The sequence below is a fragment of the Daktulosphaira vitifoliae genome, unplaced genomic scaffold (genome assembly GCF_025091365.1).
Source record: "Daktulosphaira vitifoliae isolate Bord-2020 unplaced genomic scaffold, ASM2509136v1 Scaffold_3, whole genome shotgun sequence".
Classification (NCBI taxonomy): Eukaryota; Metazoa; Arthropoda; class Insecta; order Hemiptera; family Phylloxeridae; genus Daktulosphaira; species Daktulosphaira vitifoliae.
In genome coordinates this window covers 32265564-32287050 of record NW_026099574.1, presented here as the reverse complement: position 1 = coordinate 32287050, position 21487 = coordinate 32265564, and the positions used below count along the sequence as shown (strand labels likewise).

General features: G+C 25.4%; 2 long non-coding RNA genes across 3 annotated transcripts; both read left to right on the top strand.

Annotated features, from left to right (window-relative positions):
* Positions 1-144: 144 nt before the first annotated feature.
* Positions 145-1528, top strand: LOC126901766 (uncharacterized). Its single transcript, XR_007703107.1, has 3 exons — positions 145-652; positions 752-886; positions 1212-1528. It is a non-coding gene; the product is annotated as an uncharacterized LOC126901766 (long non-coding RNA).
* A 14364-nt stretch (positions 1529-15892) lies between these two features.
* On the top strand, positions 15893-20754 carry LOC126901763 (uncharacterized). 2 transcript variants are annotated; one of them, XR_007703104.1, is made up of 4 exons: positions 15893-17061; positions 17126-17312; positions 18491-18685; positions 18774-20754. It is a non-coding gene; the product is annotated as an uncharacterized LOC126901763 (long non-coding RNA). The 2 variants fall into 2 exon arrangements; XR_007703103.1 differs by lacking the exon at positions 15893-17061 and having other exon boundaries at positions 17068-17312.
* Positions 20755-21487: the final 733 nt, after the last annotated feature.

The window sequence follows — 21487 nt, the reverse complement described above, 5'->3', positions numbered from 1 at the left end:
GTAAATATTTGTCAAAAGAAAAAAAAAATGAGGAATATAAATATAAGAGTACATAATTTTTTTTTGTTGTAGTTAAATATCAATAATAATATAGATTTTTTCATTATTTAATAATAAATATAAGAATATTTTCTTATATTAAGAAAATTTTATATATATATTTAAATTAATAAATGTATTACATTATAAGTATAATTTTCAATATCCAAATCAACTATTATGGTGTTAGTTGACGCACTTAATTTGAAACAGCCGTGGAAGTATCCATTTAGACAAATTAATGATGCGCCTTTTGATAGTACGCCTCAAAAACTATTAATGTTAAAATGATGCACATAGTCAAATATGTTGAATACTATCATAATTTAGAAATAAAATTGAGTTTAATAACTATATCTAATAAGGTAGCAAATATTTAGATCAATCGTTTTGTTTATATAAATTTAACATTCATATATATTTCTTGATATTAATTTAGATTTAAAATGTTTAAGTGATGATTTTACTATCAGATGAAAAAGATGGCTCAAAAGATCTCGAAAATAATTGATATCATTGAAGTTCTGAAAATAATATCATATCCTTCATCAGATTTAAGTTACTACAATTCAAACTAGAACAACAATTTGATCTCAAGGATACTTTAATTAAGGTAAAACAACTTATAAGTTTACACTTATAGGATATGTATAATTAAATATATAAAATATTAAATTATGATGATCTTTAACTTTTGTTTATTGCTTAATAGCTTGGATGTATTACAATGTTTAATCGCGATGCGAATTTGCTGAAATTTCTGATTTACCTTTACAAGTTGATAAATTTGTTCATTAGGCTTATATAAGTGTCGTTAAAAATGGAACCGAAGTTGCAGCTGGTTCAGGTATTATATAAATATAATTTAATTTAAAAAAAAACTAAATTGCAGTTAAACATATTTTTTATTAAAATAACATAATAATTTAATATTTATTAATAATTAAATTTACGTAATTGTTTTTTTTCCATAATCTAAATTAATCTGTGATACTTAATTTATTTGAATAAAATTTCATTGTATGTAATTTTTTGATTTTAGGAGTAGTAATAGTGTTAGGTAGTGCTTATAATCCAAAAATAATTTACTCCACGCCAATCTTTCATTTATTGTGTCAATTTTAATTAACAAAGACGATATTATTTTTATTGGTCTTGTTATATATCCTCAGGTTTGAGCAGTTTATGTCTACATCATGATCTATAAAATGTATTCCAAATTACTATAAGAATTTTAAGAACATGTGAAAAATATATGATCAGCTTCTTATTTTGAAAAAACGTCAAAACGTGCTAGATAATTGATAACACAAAAAAGTAGAAGTACAATAAATAATTCATTTATAATGGTGTAATAATACTAACTGGCGTAATAGTAACTAATTAGTATTATTAATTAAAATATACTAATATCTAACTTTACTATATACTTGCCATAAAAATTTAAATGTTAAAATTACCTTTGGCTAATTGATTAATTTATCAAAAATCTAATCATTAAATAATAAAAGATTATTTAATTATAACCATTAATTCTTACAAGAATATGTTAAGTTCAATAAATACACAAAGTTTACAAAACTGAATTTATTTTGAGGGATTTTATTGGTCTATAAAAATTACTTTTATTTGAATTGATGAGTATCGGAATCAGCTAAAATAGTTCATTATCCTAAATTGTTGGATCTTCTAATTTATATTCAAAAAAATTATTAACTTGCAATGCATTTTATTAGAATTAACCGTAAATGATAACGAAAGTCAAGGGGTGAAATAATATCCTCCATTTTTATACATATCTATTTGTAAATATATTTAGGATATTTATTATTCGAAAATAGGATATTAAGTGCCAGGATGTGTGTTGGTGGCAAAGGGATGTTGTCAAGGGACGCAGGAAGTGAGCCGATAGGCGGCGGAAATGCAGGAAACTGGAACACATCTTTTTTAAACGGGTTTACACAATTCGACACTATGGCTGATAACATATTCCCCTCGTGCTGTTAACTCCCTTATGTATACACGGTTAAAAAAAATTCTCTTAATATATACATGTTTTAATAACGGAAGCGATAGTGATTCGTAAATATTTTATTTAATACATTTTCACATGAGTGAAATAAAATAAAAATGACACATAATAGAGGATTCTGAAAAATACATTATATTAAAAAATAATCTACAATTTAATGTATGGTTTTTATTTTAGTTAAATGTGAAAGGGTATCATAAAACATAAAAAAGTAATTTTATTGAGTTTAACTCGTATTATGTGTTGCTTTATATAAAATTATTTTTAAGAAGATCATACAACTCTCGAATAAATTAATTATTATTTTAATTAACTTTTGTAACATTTATGTTATTATAAATATAACATGATTCTTATCCAGCTGTTCATTTTATTGGATTCAGTCTAATAAATTATTCAAATAAATAAAATTTAAAATAAGGACCGTACTGTGACATAGTGGATCATTCAGTGGGCGCCTTTGCACTAGTGGTCAGCTGCGCTATTTGCTGTTGGTTCCCGGATGGTCACCCATCCGGGAGCTTTAACATTTACATACACCTTGCCTCTTTATTGGTTCTCTCATCCATAATGAGACTGTGTCAGGTCGCCAGCCGGTGTAAAAATCCTGTCCAACTGTAAGATAGAGCCATTCTCAAATAGTTGTTATAGACTATAAAAAAATTATGATGGCGATGAACTAAAATTCCAAAGTAAGAATAAAATGTTTTTTATTGAAAAACGCGTAATAAATTAGAAATAATTTTATTATTTCTCATATCGATGATAGATTTATGTGCAAACGGCGGACAATTATTACTCTATCGTTTTATTATTAAAATATTATCATGAATGAAGACTTTTTTTGGTCACACGACTTGTGAGGTAACTCCTCACAGTTAAATCACTTATATCTTACCAATATGCAACGCTTTGTATGTATGTCTATTATTCGAAATCATCAATGTGAGTGAAGAGGGCCCTGAGCAATAATTATGGGTAGTTTTATTTAAAGGTGGTGCAGTATATTATTTGCGGTTAGAGTGCGGTGACATTTCATTCAATATTACAATATTTAGTAACGATTGACTACTATCTTTCGAATAAATAGTAAAATAAATCTCATGTTCAATGAACCCCCGGGGTCTACAATCATTGGGTTTTTGTTGCTTTGAATGAAGCATACTATTTATAATAAAATATAAAATAATTTAATTCAAACATATACGTTAGTAAAAATCATAATTTTTTAATTACAAATGAAAATAATAATACATCTTATGTCTGACATTGTAATTACGTTGCTAAAAAGGCATTGGTTTTACTATGTTGTGATTTTGTGTGTTTTATATGAATACTCTGCTCCTATTAAATCAATTTTTCTGAAAAACATGTCAAAAGATCACAAACCGTATCGAGTTTAAATTAATAGTGTCCTTTTTTTCGAATCCAAACACTAACCAATGTACTCGGTGATTTTAAACATCATAACATTTTTTTCTTTTAAATTTTTCATTATGTTCTTAAAAACCTGTATTCTTTTAATTTACGTCAAATTAATATTAATACAATGTACTTTAAGATCAAAAAAAAAATGTTTTTTTTTTAATAAAAATAAATTGTTAAAAAGTAAATGAATAAATTCAAAAGTTTTCTAATTTTTTTTTGCCTTTCATTATAAACATCGAATAAAATCCATTATGACATCGAAACGTTTAACATTACTGGTGTTAAACATTGTCAAATTTCTATGTATACTCTGAGACCCTACTATGTTAGATCTCCACTTTACTGGTTTTCTAAAATTCATGTAAGTGTATAATAACCAACAGTAAAAAGTAAAAAAACTTCTAGATTACTTATCAGTTAATAATCTTTGTTCATCCCAAAATATTTTAATATATTAATATGACTTGTTTCTGAATTTCAAAACAACTTTGTCTTATTTTATTAAAAGTAAAAATCGTATACTTATCGTATATAACCATTGAGAACTATAAAATATAAACTTGTTTGAATGAAATTTACTGGTAATAAAATTCCGAGGGTTATTCATAGTCGAAATGCCACACACGACCGTCCGATTAGTATTAGTTATTTTGTATCAATTAAACTCAATAATTGAGGTTATCACAATTTGTTTTCATTATTAATACTATTTGTCAATTAGTCAACATTTATTACACAAACAATTGAAAATAATATTTTGCATTATCAATAACGCGTTGACGGGGGAAAGAATTGGCAAAGAACACAGTAGAAATATTTGTAATAACTTGTTGTTCAATCTATTTCTATGTAAAATTTGCTAATTCGAAAGGTAATATGTAGTTCAATAAGTTATAAACCTTTTATTGTTTTTTTTTTTAATAAAAACAATTAATTATTTATAGTTTAACAACGTTATTATTCAAAAGCACTACAATAACATTGCTACAAACGTGTTTTAAAATGAAGTTGGTGAGATTTTTTACAACTAAAAGAGCTTTAGTGTCAGTTTGTTGAAGACGTTATCAGTCGTTTCATTTCATTTGACAGAATGTGTATTATCGGGTTAGGTGTCTGCCGATGGAATAGACCCGGCAGAAGACAATTGCTTACATAAAGATGACCTGTAAGTAAACAAAACTTTGACAACGGTATTGCGTATGTGACAACGGATACACAACAGATACGTAATACGAATAACGGTAGGCATAAATGTACTTGGCAAACGCTAATTTCCGTTCACAGCGCATATGAATATGTGCCACTAATTCCGGTCGCCCTTTCCTTAGCAGATTACTGCCGTTATGTATGTAAACGCTGCAGTAGTGTCTCGTTCGGTGCGCGAGGGACTTTTACCGGAAGTACGCGAAACAACCCATTGTCTGAATATGTGTGTGGACCCACGTGGAAGGCAATCGCATTTTCACGAGCGACAATAGTGAATCAAAAGCGTTTCCATATTGGCCGAGAATATGACAGGAAATGGGCCTTTGAGTGAGCAGCGCACACATTCATAACGTGAAGAACTCAACGCACAACTTTTGTAACGAAAAGCGTTAGAGTATTCGTGTCACGATTCACATATGATATTGCGTCCCTTTGAACGTGTTTGTGTACCTAATGTTTGTTACCTATTAAAAACGATATTCGTATCAACAACTTATCCCGTGTACAGACTCATTATTAAACTTACACACCATACCATTTATATGCAATATGCATCATTTTTAATTTAAAATTTAATCGTGATAGAATTTCAATAAGTAGTTTCAGTTCATTATAGTTGAATAAGTATAAAAGAGAGTCCAGTATTGAGTAAATTTAACAAGCAAATTAATAACAAAGCTTATTGAACTTAGTAATTTTGCAAATCAATATCATAATATTTAATTTTCATTGGTGAAAACAAGAGTGAAAAAATAATATTTTTCAATAAATAAGATAGCTTAAAAATATCCAATCAAAAATATTTAAAATCATAAAAAATTTTTTATAAACTTAATACAGTTTTTTTAAAGTGTGAAATTTAGCACGAATGTATGGAAAAAAATGTATAACGCATTCAATTTTATCTTGATCATTTTATAAAGACTAAAAGAGCATCTAAAAATGATCCAAGATTTGATATTCATCAACATGAACTATTGGTTCAAAACTATATAATTAAATTATTTATTTCAATATTGGACTAAATACTTAGTCCAATAGGACTTGCCCTACTTTATTTTATTATTTTAGTCATTTGTATTATATTTTATCAACTCAAAATAATGAAATTGAAGCATTTTTACACACTATCTTTTAATATAAATTAGTTTGTTTACATTAATAAAATATAATTCTCGAACTTAGTATAGTATGTATTATATGTATTTTTGTTTGTTAAAAATTATTATCTCATTTGTTTAATAATATTAGCCACAATTCATTAATTAATTTTAATTTTCAAGTTATTATATTTTATGTTTTTTGTATAGAATCTTTTTAATAGTTTAAAAATTATTTAATAAATAATTGAAAATAACAGAAAATAATAAACATTTTTAACCAAAAATATATTATTTTAATAAAAAAATACTGAAGAATTAGATTAAGTAAATTTTAATGAGTATATGAATTTTATATTTTTTATATTTTATATAATATTATATTTTTGATATTTTATAATTAAAGCGACAAATATGTTTTATGTGTTGAAAGATAAAAAATAATAATAATAAATAGTTCAAGAAAATTTTAAATAGATTTAATAAGTATATTGGAGAGCTTAAAAAAATAATTTGTTAGTGTTATGTTTCCATATTCTATTTCATAAATTGGGATAGAAAATCTAATGAGAACTTTCTGTACCAAATTGTTTCATTTACACCATCTACCCTCAAAAATAATTTCAATTCAATTGACGGGGTTTCAAATATTTTTATGGTGGCTAAAACCCCCAAAGCCCCCATGCAAACTAGCTAATAAACAGCTTATACATGTTAAAAATCCAACAAGTATTTTAAATTAAATATGTAAGAAAAATGTCTTCCGTAATAAATAATGATGATACATTTTTATGTTCTTAAGCGTGATAACTAATATTTAATAAATAAAAGAATTACTAAATTTAGTAATATAGCTCTACATGATAACTGTATTTGAAAATTGAACAAGTATAATACAAATTTATTTTACTCTTCTTTAAGTATAAACGTTGTTTTGTTGACGGCTGGAATAGGAGATACTACAAAAACTAAAAACAAAATTATCATTAAAATTTTGCAACATAGAAATCAATACTTGTTACCATCTAGCGATTAATTATAAAACTTATTTTCAAAAATATATAAATCCAGTTAGATAGATGGCACTACTCTCTTTTTTATTATTGGTTTTCAATTGTTAAGATGGCGTCCAAGTAAAAACGAATCGCATAAAACATTCCAAAGATGGCGTTGTGATCCATATCGGAGTCACATCTTATTACAAACATGAAACAGAAGTATAAAAAGTAACCTCCGCCTTTGGGGAAGCCGCTATAGCCTTTTATGGGCTGATAAAGCTATATAAAAAAAAAACCCAGCGCAGGAGGGTTGCGGCACAGTGGTGACGTAGCTTAGTTGGATCAAGTATAGTGACAGTGATTAAAATCACTATAAAAAAAAAAACGCTTCGATGCAAATCTTTAGATAGTGTTTAATTTTAAAAAATTAATGGATTATTGCAAAAGCAAATACTAAGATAAAGTATGTTAAATGAAAAAGGGATTATTAAAAAATATTATTTCTCATAAAAAAAATGTGTAATTGAAGATACACTTTTCATTAAGTTATAGCATAATAAAGTTAAAAATGTAAAATACAAAATCGAGAATTTTCACACAAAAATAGCAATCGGTAGCCATTTTCACCGTGAAGATAAAATAAAGTCCGAAATTTTTTTTCCCATAATAAAGTATATTAAATTAGCTTTAATTTAAGATATATATAAAATTATCAGTATTTCCGGAACACTTTCAAAAGTTAAGTTGAAAAAGTTAATTTTTGTGAAAAAGTTGTCATTTTAAATTCCTCCCTGTGGGCAGGTAAAGGGTTAAATGTATAAAAAAAATATACCAAATGATAGGTAAAGATATCAAGCGTCTATTAAAAATAATTATGTTGATTTGTTCAATTTTGAAAAAGTTATGGCAGTTTTAAATAAAAAAAATTGAAAAAATTTTGAAAATTAGCGATTTTTAAATTTGTAATTTTTTTGAAGGTTTCCCCCATTTACGGGGAACGAGGGATTTTTTTCAATTTTTGAGGGTAATGTCTTTGACTAGATATGATTTGTGATCTTTTGACGTATCATTGAAAGAAATCGGTTCAGGGAGAGCTGAGAAAAAGTGGTAACAGACACAAAAAAAATAAAAGACATCATAGTAAAACCAATAACTTCTCAGCTTCACATCGAAGCTAAAAATAGAACTATTCCAATTTATTTTTCAAAAGTGTTATGAGAATATTCTGAGTTTCAAACATATTAAAACTTTATATAAATTAAATCAAAACTTATAAGATATACTATAAGTTAAATGAAATTTGTCCTGATAACTTATATTTTATGTGTAAATAATAAATAAATAAATTCAAGCTAGAAGAAACTTTAATGATGTGAAGTGGATTTATAATTTATTAAATAATAAAATTGATTGTCCAGATAATTTAAATAAACTTAATTTTCATGTACCTGCTACTTATTATAGTACCTTATAAAATATATAAGTATTTATATAAATAAATATTTCATAAATTTGTTCAACTTCGACAGCCAATTATACGAACACCACACAAAAAAAAGTTAAGTTTATGCGGGTAGATTCCACTTTCAGATTAAAGTATATCTTTATATACGCATATTCTTATGCTTAGGGTACCGTTCCGCACAAAACCGTAAATAATGGTACCACAATCAGCGTTAAAACGAATAGAATAAATCTCTTGCACAGCGAAGACCAATTACCGTGTACGTTGGAAAAATAGCACAGAAAATACACTAGATGAGATGTATGTCGGATTTAGAACAGAACGCAATATCAATAATCCACATTCGGCGGCGACCTTATCTCAGTGTCAAAGGCAGGGAGACAACCGATTGTCATATTAATAGCTGGACGGCTGATATCAAGAGAGACATGAGTGAGCGCCAGCCTAGAGCAAAGGCGGTGCCGTGTCAAATCTGAAAGAATATTTGACTAATAAAAGTACTGAATTAATTGATTAATATTTTTAAGATACTAAGCTATTAATAATTTAAACATATTATTCAATAGACATTTAACTATTATTCAAATAAGAATAATATTATATAAGATTTAATAATAATTGATTTATTTTTAACAAAATTAGCTCTAAATGTTATAATTAATATTCGCAGGTACACAGCATTTTTATTATTAATGGTAGTAAAGCAAATTGTTGTGATATCATAAGTACACTAACTGACTATATAAAAAGTATATCTATTGATAGTCATAATTGATAATAAACAATCCGTGACTATGACAGCGATGTCATAAAAAACCAATTAGCTACCTGTATTTGTAATACCTTGTGTATTATACATGTTTATTAATTCGAAAATTTGAAAATTTGAAACTTTAAATGTTTATATCTAATAAACGCGAATAAAGTTATATTAAAAATTCAAATGCCATTTACTATTAAATTAAAAACTCAAACATTTTAGCTTCGATGCGAAGCTAAAAAAATTACAAATTTAAAAATCGCTAATTTTCGAAATTTTTTCAATTTTTTTACTTAAAAGTGCCATAACTTTTTCAAAAATGAACGTATGAATATAATTTTTTTTTATATAGATGCTTGATGTCTTTACCTATCATTTGGTATATTTTTTTTGTAAATTTGATACTGAACCTGCCCACAGGGGGGATTTAAAATGACAACTTTTTCACAAAAAATTAACTTTTTCAACTTAACTTTTGAAAATGTTCCGGAAGGTCTGACACTTTTATATATATCTTAAATTAAAGCTAATGTAATATACTTTAATTTGAAAAAAAAAAATTTGACCTCTGGACTTGTCTTCATGGCGAAAATGGCTATTGAATGCTATTTTCGTGTGAAAATTCTCGATTTTATTATTTATATTATATTTAACTTTATAATGCTATAACTTATTGAAAAGTTTATGGATCCACACAATTTTTTTATGAGAAATAATATTTTTTAATAAACCCTTTTTCATTCGACATACTTTATCTTAATCGAGATATTAATAAGGAACCAGCAGATCAAGTAGCTTTTGGAATAAAACACCAATTTTTTTAAAATTAAACACTATCTAAAGATTTGCATCGAAGCGTTTATTTTTGATAGTGATTTTAATCACTGTCAGATATTATTTACTTGATCCAACTATGCCACGTCACCACTGTGCCGCGACCCCCCTGTGCTGAGTTTTTTATTAAATTAAGAATATGTGTTTCTATTTAAAAAAACAAAGTTGACCCCCTTACAAGGCATAAGGGATGAACTTAAAAAGTATTACATAGTCAATAATTTAAGCATAATAAGAATTAAAGATAACCAAAAAAAAAAAAAAATGATTAAATATATATATTCTGTAAATAATTGAGTGGTTTATGATAAAAAAATCACTCTGTATATAATAATAATTTATTTGACTCCCTGTGGGCGAAAGTACAGTTTATAGTAAATACATCAAACATTAAATAAAAATATTAAATAATTCATGATATAAATATTAACAAGATAGGTAATAACAATTACATTAAACAACAGTTACATTTTTTAAGCGAATAATAATACATAGTAAACTTCAATTTAGATAATGAGTCATTAAAAAAATCAATATTTGGTAGATTATTACATGTTATAGCTAAACTATTAAGAGGTTCGAAGAAACTATAGTTTTGACGATGACTATTAATATGAAAAAGAATATTATTGCGTAAATTAAAAGTAGTAACATGAAACCCTAATTTAGCTCGGGACAATCAATTTTATTATTAATTAGATTAAAAACAAAACAAACTTCATTAAGTTTACGTCTGACTGTTAAGTACTCAAGATTTAATAAAATTAATAATTCATCATGATTTGTATTGGGGATGTGTAATTTATAACTAATGTTACGAAAAATAATATTTTTTACTCGTTCTAACTCGTTTATTAAAGAAGACTGAAATGGATACCAAATGATAGAACCATAATCAACAGTTGATCGTACTAAATATAAATATAATACTCTTAAACAATTTAAATTATTAAAATCAAAACAATTACGCCTAATGAAACCCAATGCCTTAAGCTTAACACGATGAATATGATAACTAAAAGATAAATCAGATGAAAAATGAATGCCTAAGTCTTTAATTTTAACCACATGTTTAGAACGTACAAAAGAAATATTCATGTATTTACTTATGTTTATAAAGAGGTGATTTTGAGAGCATCATAAAAAAAATTTATTTAAATCTCTTTTCATATTAAAACAATCTTGCATGGAGAATATACTATTGAATATTTTTAAGCCATCTGCAAACATTAAACATTTACTACACCTAAATATTTTGGCAACATCATTTATGAACAATAAGAAAATAATAGATGATAAGTGATCTCATTGCGGTACACCCGATGTGACATGAATTATATGTGATACTTTAGAATACATTCAGACTTGTTGCGTTCTATTACTCAAATAAGATCGCAACTAAGATAAGAAATGATCCCTTATTCCTATTATATTTAATTTACTTATAAGTGCATTATGATTAACCGAATCAAAAGCTTTTTTTAAATAAGTATACATTGAGTCAACTTGTCCACCACTCTAAACTACTGAGACTAGATCTGAATAATAAATTAATAAGTTCGTTAATGTAGATCTACCTTGTTTATAACCATGTTGCGAATTACAAAAAATATATTTCACTTGACTAGAAAATTTATTTTCAACTATTTTTTCAAATAACTTAGCTAATTAGTTAAGTTTTGAAATAGGCATGTAGTTTTGTACATTGGATTTATCACTTGATTTATGAAGAGGTGTTAAAAAACTATTTTTCCACCGATTAGGGAAAGTACATGAGTTCAATGATAATTGGAAAAGGAATGAATTGGCAAAGCTAATACACAACGACATTAATAAAATATTATAGGAGTAATCCATCAGGACCACATTAACTTTCTTTCCAATATCTAAAAGAACATTAAAAACTTTAATTATAGAAATATTAAAATTATGGATATCAAGTAAATCAAAATCAGACGAACTCACATCATTACTATTTGATTTTACATCTGAATAAACAGATCTAAAATATTCACTAAATAGATTGAACCATTCACATATTTGTTAAACCAATTATACTCTCCATTTAATTTTTTATCACGAATAAAAAATTTTAAATCATTTAGGAATTTTCGTTGGTAAAGTGTCAAATCAAGAGATATGCCTACTTTATTCCATTTTACATTATTACCCAGTTTCTGTTTACATTTCAAAACCGAATAAACTTCATTAGCATTCAATAGTTCAATTAAAACTGGTTTTGGTTTTGTATTAAATTTACCAATACGTTTACAGGAATATACTGTGATAGATAGTGAAAAATCATTAATGAAATGATGAATACAGTTAGGTAATTGTTCATGGGTTTCATTTGAATTATCCGGAATATTATAGATTATAATATTTTGATTTTTAATACTTCTATCTTGTGATTCTTTCACTATGTCAACAGGAGCCAATAATGTTGAATTAAGGGATCCACATTCAAAATTTTTAATTTTTACTTTAAGTTCATCCCTTAAGCTTTGTATGTGTTCCCCTTAAAAAAACAAAGTTGACATCCTTACAAGGCATAAGGGATGAACTCAAAAAGTATTAATTTTATTGTAATGTTTTGTAAAGTATTACATAGTTAATGATTCAAGAATAATATGTAAAGGCAGTGGCGTGCCCAGGGCGGAGGTTAGGTGTCATATCTCTCTCCATTGCGTTTTTTTTCTACCATTGACTACCTAACAGCAATAATTGAATAAAGTTGTAATTATTAGATTGTATATTTGTATAACAACATTACATCATATACAAAACACAAAATATTAATAAATATTTTAATGAGGCTTGACCTCTAAAGCCCCCTATTAATCTTTTTCTAATTATTTCACCCCCATTAGATGTATTTAGTTGTATTAATATCTATTAGTTATGACACCCCACCCCATTTAAAATTCCTGGGCATGCCACTGTCTAAAGGTAACCAAAAATAAAATGTTTAATTAATAATTATCCTGTAAATCAGGGGTCGGCAATTACGTCCCATAGCGGTCCAAATAATTTGAAAAAAAAAATTCGAGGGCCAGTTAAAACTTAAATATGTTTATTTTTGTATTAAAAACATAGTTTAAGACAATTTATTTAATATGATATAAATTATGAAAGTATAAAACTTAAATTAATAAAATAATACAAATTTGTACATAAAAATTTACTTTATTTATTTTAATGAGAAAAATGACATTTCTTGTCCTGAGCTAATTTTTTGAAATTTGGTATTCTCGGAGAGCAACATATGCGCAGTGTTTTCAAGGTGGAGATCAGTTAATCTTGAACGATATTTCTTCTTTAAAAACGACATTTTGGAGAACGAAGTTTCACATATGTATATGGAGCCAAACATGGTAGCTAATTTTATAGCCAGTTTTCTACAGTTAATGTACTTATCTAAAATATGTTTTGTCCATAAATCTTCAGTAGATGCAGTTTTGTATTGTTGCAATGAAATATCTTCTTGCAATTCAATAATTTCTATGTGAAGTGAAGATTTTGGATATTGGAACAATTTCGTAGCTACGTCAATCCATTCTCCTGATGGAGAAACTTCAAAAGGATTTTTAAAAATTGCGAAAGTTTTCTAATTTCTGCAAAGTCTTTGAATCTTTTGGAAACTTCTTTGCTGAGATCAGACAAAAAACTTAAAAACACTGTGCAATCTATATTGGAATTATTTTTATATTCAAGCATTGTTGGAAAATGAATAAAATTTTGATTTTTAATATCTTGTTCAAATATTTCAAGTTTTCGACGGAAAGCAGATTCAGTTGATATCAGATCACAAATTAATTTTTTATTTCCTTGTAACTCAGTATTAAGTGCATTTAAATATTTAAGAATATCTTTTAAAAATGCCACAGCTAGCCTATTACTCTTGTTTGTTAAAAATTTATGATACTGTTTTGATTCTTCCGAATCCAATTTTTCCAAGAACGTGATTACTTCTACTTTTATATATATAAATAATTATTAAATAATATTTATACGTTAGGTCTATAGCTATATCTCAATAGTTAATTTTTTGACATTTTATTAAAAATATTAATTATTTTTAAATTTTAAATAAAATGTAAAAAAAAAATTTAAGATAGCTATTTTGTAGTGTAGAATCTCAGAAAACTTTTAGTAAAAAAATATCTTATTAATATTCAGTAGTAAATATTCTGTAGCGTTTTAAAGTTTGTGAAAATTTGAATTTTCATGTATTATTTTACGGTATTAAACATTGAAATACGTATTGAGAAAAGGACAGAAGAAAACGCTATCTTTTCATGATTACTGTGTATACATATGATGATAGTGTGTATACATTACAAACTTGGCATTAATACCATGATAAGAAATTAGATAAGGCAATTATTACTTATCACTCTCATTCAAAAGTATATAAAATATTAACTGGATCAAAAGTTATTTAAGTTGTTAGTGAGTGGTGGGCCACCCTGTATATATATTTTTTTTAATCCACTTTGTTTCATCAAAGTGCATATTATTGGTTTTTTTATTATTTTTTATTATTTTTTAAATCCACTTATGGTCCGGATGTTGTTCTTTTTATGATCAAGACCCTCGCCTATGTGGTTGGCGACCCGATTTCCTTTTTGCAAAGGAGCCATGAGGGTGGCGACTCCACAATCCGTTGCGTGGCCCAAATCGTCACCTCTCAAAGTATGTATTGATAAATTAAATACTATTAATTTATTTGTTATTTGTATATATATATATATATTGTATTTGAAGTTAATTATGATCAGTGGGATCAACTACTCAAAGAGATATCTTTAATTAATAGTAAAATTATCTTATAAAATATAATATTTAAAGTAATTTATTATTTTATCCATTTTCATTATTCTTAAATTTTATAACTAATTTTTTTTTTTTTATAGAAGAAGATACTAAAGTTAATTTAATGGACCAGAATGGTAGTAGTGATAATTATTCTACTGGTGATTTTTCTTATTAAATATTTTTTGGAAGTTTTTTATTTAAAATATTAACATTGTTTACTTATGCACAAATACTCTCATTATTCTTTATTGACCTCTACGAGGCGCCGAATAATCCAGGGGGTCTATTTTTGAATCGTTCGTTGAACGGACACGTTCCTCGAACGGATTCTATTGTTCTATTAGGTATACGGCCTTTTAGGTATTGTTCGATGAATATTTATGTTTTACGATTGTTTGCAATTTATTGTAATAACATAAATAAATATTTTGAAAATTAAATTCATACAGCTTGATTTTTAATATTTTAATATTTATTTTTAATTAATATAATACTTTTTAATAACAATAATTTATTACTAACACATACATTTATAATTTGCTAATTTAATTTATTTGATGTGAATTTATTTTAAGTAATTCGCTATAACTATACAAATAATTTAATTACACAAATTCTAACAAAAATGTATTTACAATTGCATACATGTTAAATTAAAAATTATTAATACACTTTAAAACAACAATACTTAAATTTTTGAAAATAAAGTGTTACATATATTTTATATAATTTTATTTTATTTATTCATTTTAAGATTAATTGATATAATTTACAAATTATGTTACATATAAATAAATAATAAATTTAATAAGATTTTAGTTCTTAATTGGAAAAAATGACACTCTAGGTTACGGTCTACTCCTAAATACGCTACTGTTTTGAAAAGTTGTTAACATAACAAACATATAATTTCATGAATAATTTTCACAAAAAACTTAAGGTAAATTTTCAAAAGATGGTTTATTACGAGGTTCAAGGATGCAACCAACAAAATAGTTGTTACACGTATTACGAGTGACACGGCACCGCCTTTTGCTCTAGGCTGGCGCTCGCCCGTGTCTCTCTCGATATCAGCCGTCCAGCTATTAATATGACAATCGGTTGTCATCGGTTGTCTCCCAGCCCTTGACACTGAGATAAGGCCGCCGCCGAATGTGGATTACGGATATTGCGTTCTGTTCCGTTTTCGACGTACACCTCCTCTGGTGTGTCTCCGTTGTTTTTGAGCTGTGCGTGGTTTCCTGGTGGATTAAGATTTGGTTTGTCTTTCTTTCTTTTTTGTTGATCGATATAAGGAAACTATATCGCGAAATATATATATATATATATATATATATATATATATATACATCTTGTGCGGTCATAGTGGTGGCGAACGGGATATATATACAGGGTGATTCATTAAGGATAAGACACTCATTTTCTCGGTAACTATTGAAAATTTTTAATTTTTGGTAAGGAAAATATTTTTTGATTTAAAAAACTCTACAATAATATGTAGTAAAAACATAATTTTTTTGATCCCTTCAAGGTTAAAAAACATTAATTTGCATTTTCTTAAATGGGAACCCCTATTTTGAATTTGTTATTATTATTGAACATAAAAATACAAACAACTTTGCTCTTACAATTTTTTTTTTCTGATCAACCGTTCGTCTGTTACAGCTTGTTAAAGTTAAATAATTTTGGACTAAATTTCTATTGTTGTTTTAATGTTTTCAATACAGAAGTCACTATTTTTCTATAGTGTAATATACACTAATTGTTATTGACCAAGATATGACAAGTAAGATAGCAATAATAATTTACGACACACTAATTTAACCACAATTATCTATTATAATAATAATAATAGATTCAAAACGGGTCTTTACTATTTTATTAATAGCACAGTCTATCAGTTTGTAAAACTAACTGTAATACTGAAGAACGAATTTCTTTAAAAAACCCAACTCTTCGCCTAGTATTGTGACTCTTAAAATAATCGAATACTACGATAATGTTATCATAATCATTGCTTACACAAAGTAATCTTGTTGTTGATAGATACGAATTAAAAGTTGTAGCATAACCTCATAAATTGTATTGAATTAAATACTAATTCGCCGCTGTATTACAATCACGCGTGAATAAAAATTCTTGTACATTATTCAATAAGACTTAACATAACCTTAGAAAACTGAATTGAGTATTAAATTAACTCGACATCTGTATACAAACTTGCGTTGTTTAACGTTTTTGTATATTAAATGTTTAATAATGTTATAAATAAAGTGATTCAATGTAACATATTAATTATTTTATTTTTATATCGTTACAATTAATAAATTATATTTGAAAGTTTATTGAGATCATTTAAGGAAAAAAATGTCAAATAATAGGTAAGTTCAATTACGAAACAATGCTTATATAGATCTGCTTTGATCATTTTCTTTTATCATATAGCCACAAGGAAAATTATTTATATTGGAAAATTAAGGAAACAAATTACTTAAGAAGATATTTACATTTTTGGATTTTCGGCTGTTGAAAGACAAAATTACTAACAATTTATACCTAATTGAATGAAAACCAATATTTTTCACTTTTAAGGAAAATTAATTTTGCTGTAGTGTGTTTTGTTACTTAAAAAGTAAGTAGATATAATGATGTAATAATAGATGTGCAGTATAATTAGGGTCATATTTAGGGGAAGCTTCAGGCTCCCAAAAGAATAAGTTGACAATCTATTTTTTTGCTCATATTACATTTAAATGATCATTGTAATCTTGATTTTTTTATTAATTATTTTTCATTTATGACAATATTACCCAACTATTCCTAATGAGTATAATATGCTGAATAATATTGTTATACTTAATATAATAATTTTGAAACTAGCATCTAGCGTTAACTATTTTTAATACATTTTTTTATTAGTTAATAATTTATTTAGGTAGTATTTATACTACACTTTAATTTTTTTGTAAAACTTAATAATTTTTATAGTTAGGGAAACAAATTTGATTTTATGAAGTAGCTTAGTTGTAAAAAAAGTAGTTATTAAAAACTTAAGTATAATGTGTATGCATCAAACCATATTTATAAGTATTCTATTTTTTTAGTTATATGAAAATTGAACTATGACTTAATTGAAATATTGGTTAAAATTTGATTATTAATTTGTAATTTTAACTCTGGCAATGATTTTAAATAAAATATTGCATGAGTCTAATTTGTATATGACAATAATTGTGAAATTACATAATTGGAGTATGGGAAATAGTGAAATATTTAGTAATTTAAATAAAAAATAATAACTTTATTTATAATAAAATAAGTACTTAGAATTTTTCTTACATTTGTCAATTTAAAGTTTTGTATACATTTTTTAAATAAAAGATTATTAGGCATAATCAAATAATAAATTTTCAACTCTGGGCAAAAAATAATAAACCTAAAGTATGTATACCTAATTAAAAAATTGTATGAAGTAGCTACTGAATATTAATTTTCCATTTAATAAAAATAATTTTATTTATGATTGTGTTTATATTTCACTGTAGATGTTAAGAAAATATTATGCAACTATTTTGATAAGTTTATAAATATTTGATTAAGCATGCGTAGATTTGAATAAACATAATTTTAATTTTACTCTGTAATAATATGTGAAAATTTGCACAAATTATAATTATTATAACTTGTTACATAAGTCGTCATCCATAAATTCTTTTAACAATATTTTTTGTATTGTAAATTAAGTTTTTAGTTACTTCTTCATACATAATAATTTAATTAAAAATTTGTTGTTTTTAATTTAATTTTTAGTTTTAATACCTGCCGTTGTAAGTATCTGTACTTTTAAGTATGCACTTGTAATTAAGATACTTTGATATCATAAAATTAATATCCTAATTATATTAAGAAACAAAAATGATTTAATCATGATTTTGCTATTGCCATGACTATATCATGAAAAAGAGTCACATATCAAATAAATGCACAGTTCTCAAAAAAACTTAAGTGAGTTTAATAAAATAAATTTTGCTTTTTAGCATTACCATTTTTATCCCATGTAAGTTAATTTAATTTGTTTTAAATTTAATTTCAGTTACAAATATGATGTCTATTGGTTTTGTATACATGATTCTAAGCATATAAAATTAGTAAGCTTTAATTTCTTCTATCAAGTATAAGAATATTGTGAGATCAATATTAGAATGAATTGTTATATTGAAATTACAGTATTGTAGTTAAATCTCTTGTATGTTAATTATTCTTATAGTAATACTTTTACTTTAAAAAATTAAAACTATTGATAATTGTTAAAATTGAACTTAAAGTAAGGTAATGTTTTAGAGTAATACATGTAGTTATTGGAATACTTATCTGATTAAATTCAATTAGAAGGAGTAGTAAGAAAAAAATTAGCTTAAAATTTAAGGTAGGAATAATTGATGTTTTAAATACAATGTGCAAGTACTTAAAACAACTATATTAAAATTATTATTTTTATACATATTATTTCTACACAGTTACATCAATGGCTTGTTTAAAGATTTGTGCTATCAGTCAACAAATATTTTCATTATTTTTTGCTTACAACTGAGAATGGTTTATTTATTACTACAGTAGAACCTTAATGAGGCATAATACTTTCTGTTCCCTCGAATCTTATTTACTCAAAAAAAAAAAAAAAAAAGTATAGATAATACAAAGAAATTATTTGAAGTTTTATAATAAACTATTATTATAGTTATAAACTATCAATAAACAAATTGTTTTATATTATGTAATTTCATAAAATTAAAAAAAAAAAATGATTGTGAGATTGGCAAAACGCTATAAACTTTCAATAATAGATTGCAAAAAATAAATAAATCTAATAGTAATTGTTAATTTTTTTAATTAAAATAGGGCAATGTAATAAAGTAATATTGTAGTTATTATAGGACTCTTTTTATGATGTAATATTAGAGGGATTAGTAAGAAAATATCTTAAAATTTAAGATATATGTAATTGTTATTTTATATGTTACATTCAAGTATTACCAATTGGAATCAATCTGTTATATTTTTATAAATAGGTGTTGAATACAAACTCAAATTCTTAAATAATTTTAAGTCAATTTTTTTCTTTTAATAGTTCAAAAACCTTATTAAGTTAAAAAAATAATTTCTCTTGAGCTTTAACTTATCCAGGTTCCACTGTATTTTAAAATTGGCATCAGTGCCGTGCCAAGAAAAGGGCATAGGATGATATAAGGTTCATACACTTTGCAATATTTAATTGTTATAATTGACAGTTATTTAATATTAGAAGATGCTAACATATAATTTAAAAAAAAATTATATATATAAATTTTATAAATTAAAATAAATACATTTTTACTTATTCACTTTTCATTGTGTCGGTGCTAGGTTTTACAGTTTTTCTTGTGCTTGAAAGAAAGTAGTTTAGGTGAGATAAATTTCTTCCGATAAAAATTATTACATGATGAAGATATTATTTTTTTTTTTTTAAAGGGAGTAATAATTGTTATTCAGAACAAAAACTCCATACTAGACCTAACCCCAAGACCTATACTAGTGGAGGCATGATATAAACTTTCAAGAATAGTCAATACAAATTCTATCTCGTTTGTATTAACTTCAATTTCATTAAATTTCTTCATATATTTTTCTATAATAGAATACATAGACAATTTTATAGATACATATCATTAATTTTGTTAGAAATGGAATCTATTTTGTTTCCGTCAGCCTCAATTAGGGTCATAGGGACTAATTTTACCACTAGACCTATTGTGATAATGTTAATATGTATGTATATTAGGGTGACCCTTAGCTACATGAGAGGTTTTTTTTTTTAATATTTGTAAGTGCCACCCCCTAGAATTATTTGAATACATAAAAGAATAAATTGTACAAAATTTGGAGACGATTGTCAACTCTAAGACGTGCCCCGAGGGGGTTAAAAATAACCCCCCAGGGGTGATTTTTTAGTTTTTTATGTCTATCTCAAAAACTTTAGCTTTTGCGAAAATGTTTATCGGGACTTTTTTGTAGGTATACAATTTTTATATAAAAAGTATATATAGAAAAATTTTTGAAAATTTCTTATTTAGCCCTAAAAAAATAAAAACGTATATGTTCTATTGTTATCGTCAAAATTGTTAATTTATAAATCGTTCATTGTAAAAACAAAAAAATTCATTTAACCGTTGTTTTAAATTTAATTAAATTAATTTAAATTTAATTTAAATAATAATATTTTAACAAAAGGCGAAGCACAAAAACAATACCTATTACAGATTGTTACAGAATACCGGCGTCTAATTGAAATAAAAGCACATTATGCCAAGAATTTAAAAAAAGATAAATTATTTAAAATATGTAGTGAATAAAATCACAAACGTATAGTAGTAGGAGTAAATGAAATTTATAATTTTAAAAATAAAAGTATAGATGATTTTATTTCTGGTGTGTTTTTTTTAATTAAAATTAAAAAAATTGTAGGTTTTGAATAGTAAATAATAGAAAAAATGTCGAATTAAAAATGTATAAAAAATTAAATTTAAAACAACGGTTAAATGAATTTTTTTGTTTTTACAATGAACGATTTATAAATTAACAATTTTGACGATAACAATAGAACATATACGTTTTTATTTTTTTAGGGCTAAATAAGAAATTTTCAAAAATTTTTCTATATATACTTTTTATATAAAAATTGTATACCTACAAAAAAGTCCCGATAAACATTTTCGCAAAAGCTAAAGTTTTTGAGATAGACATAAAAAACTAAAAAATCACCCTTGGGGG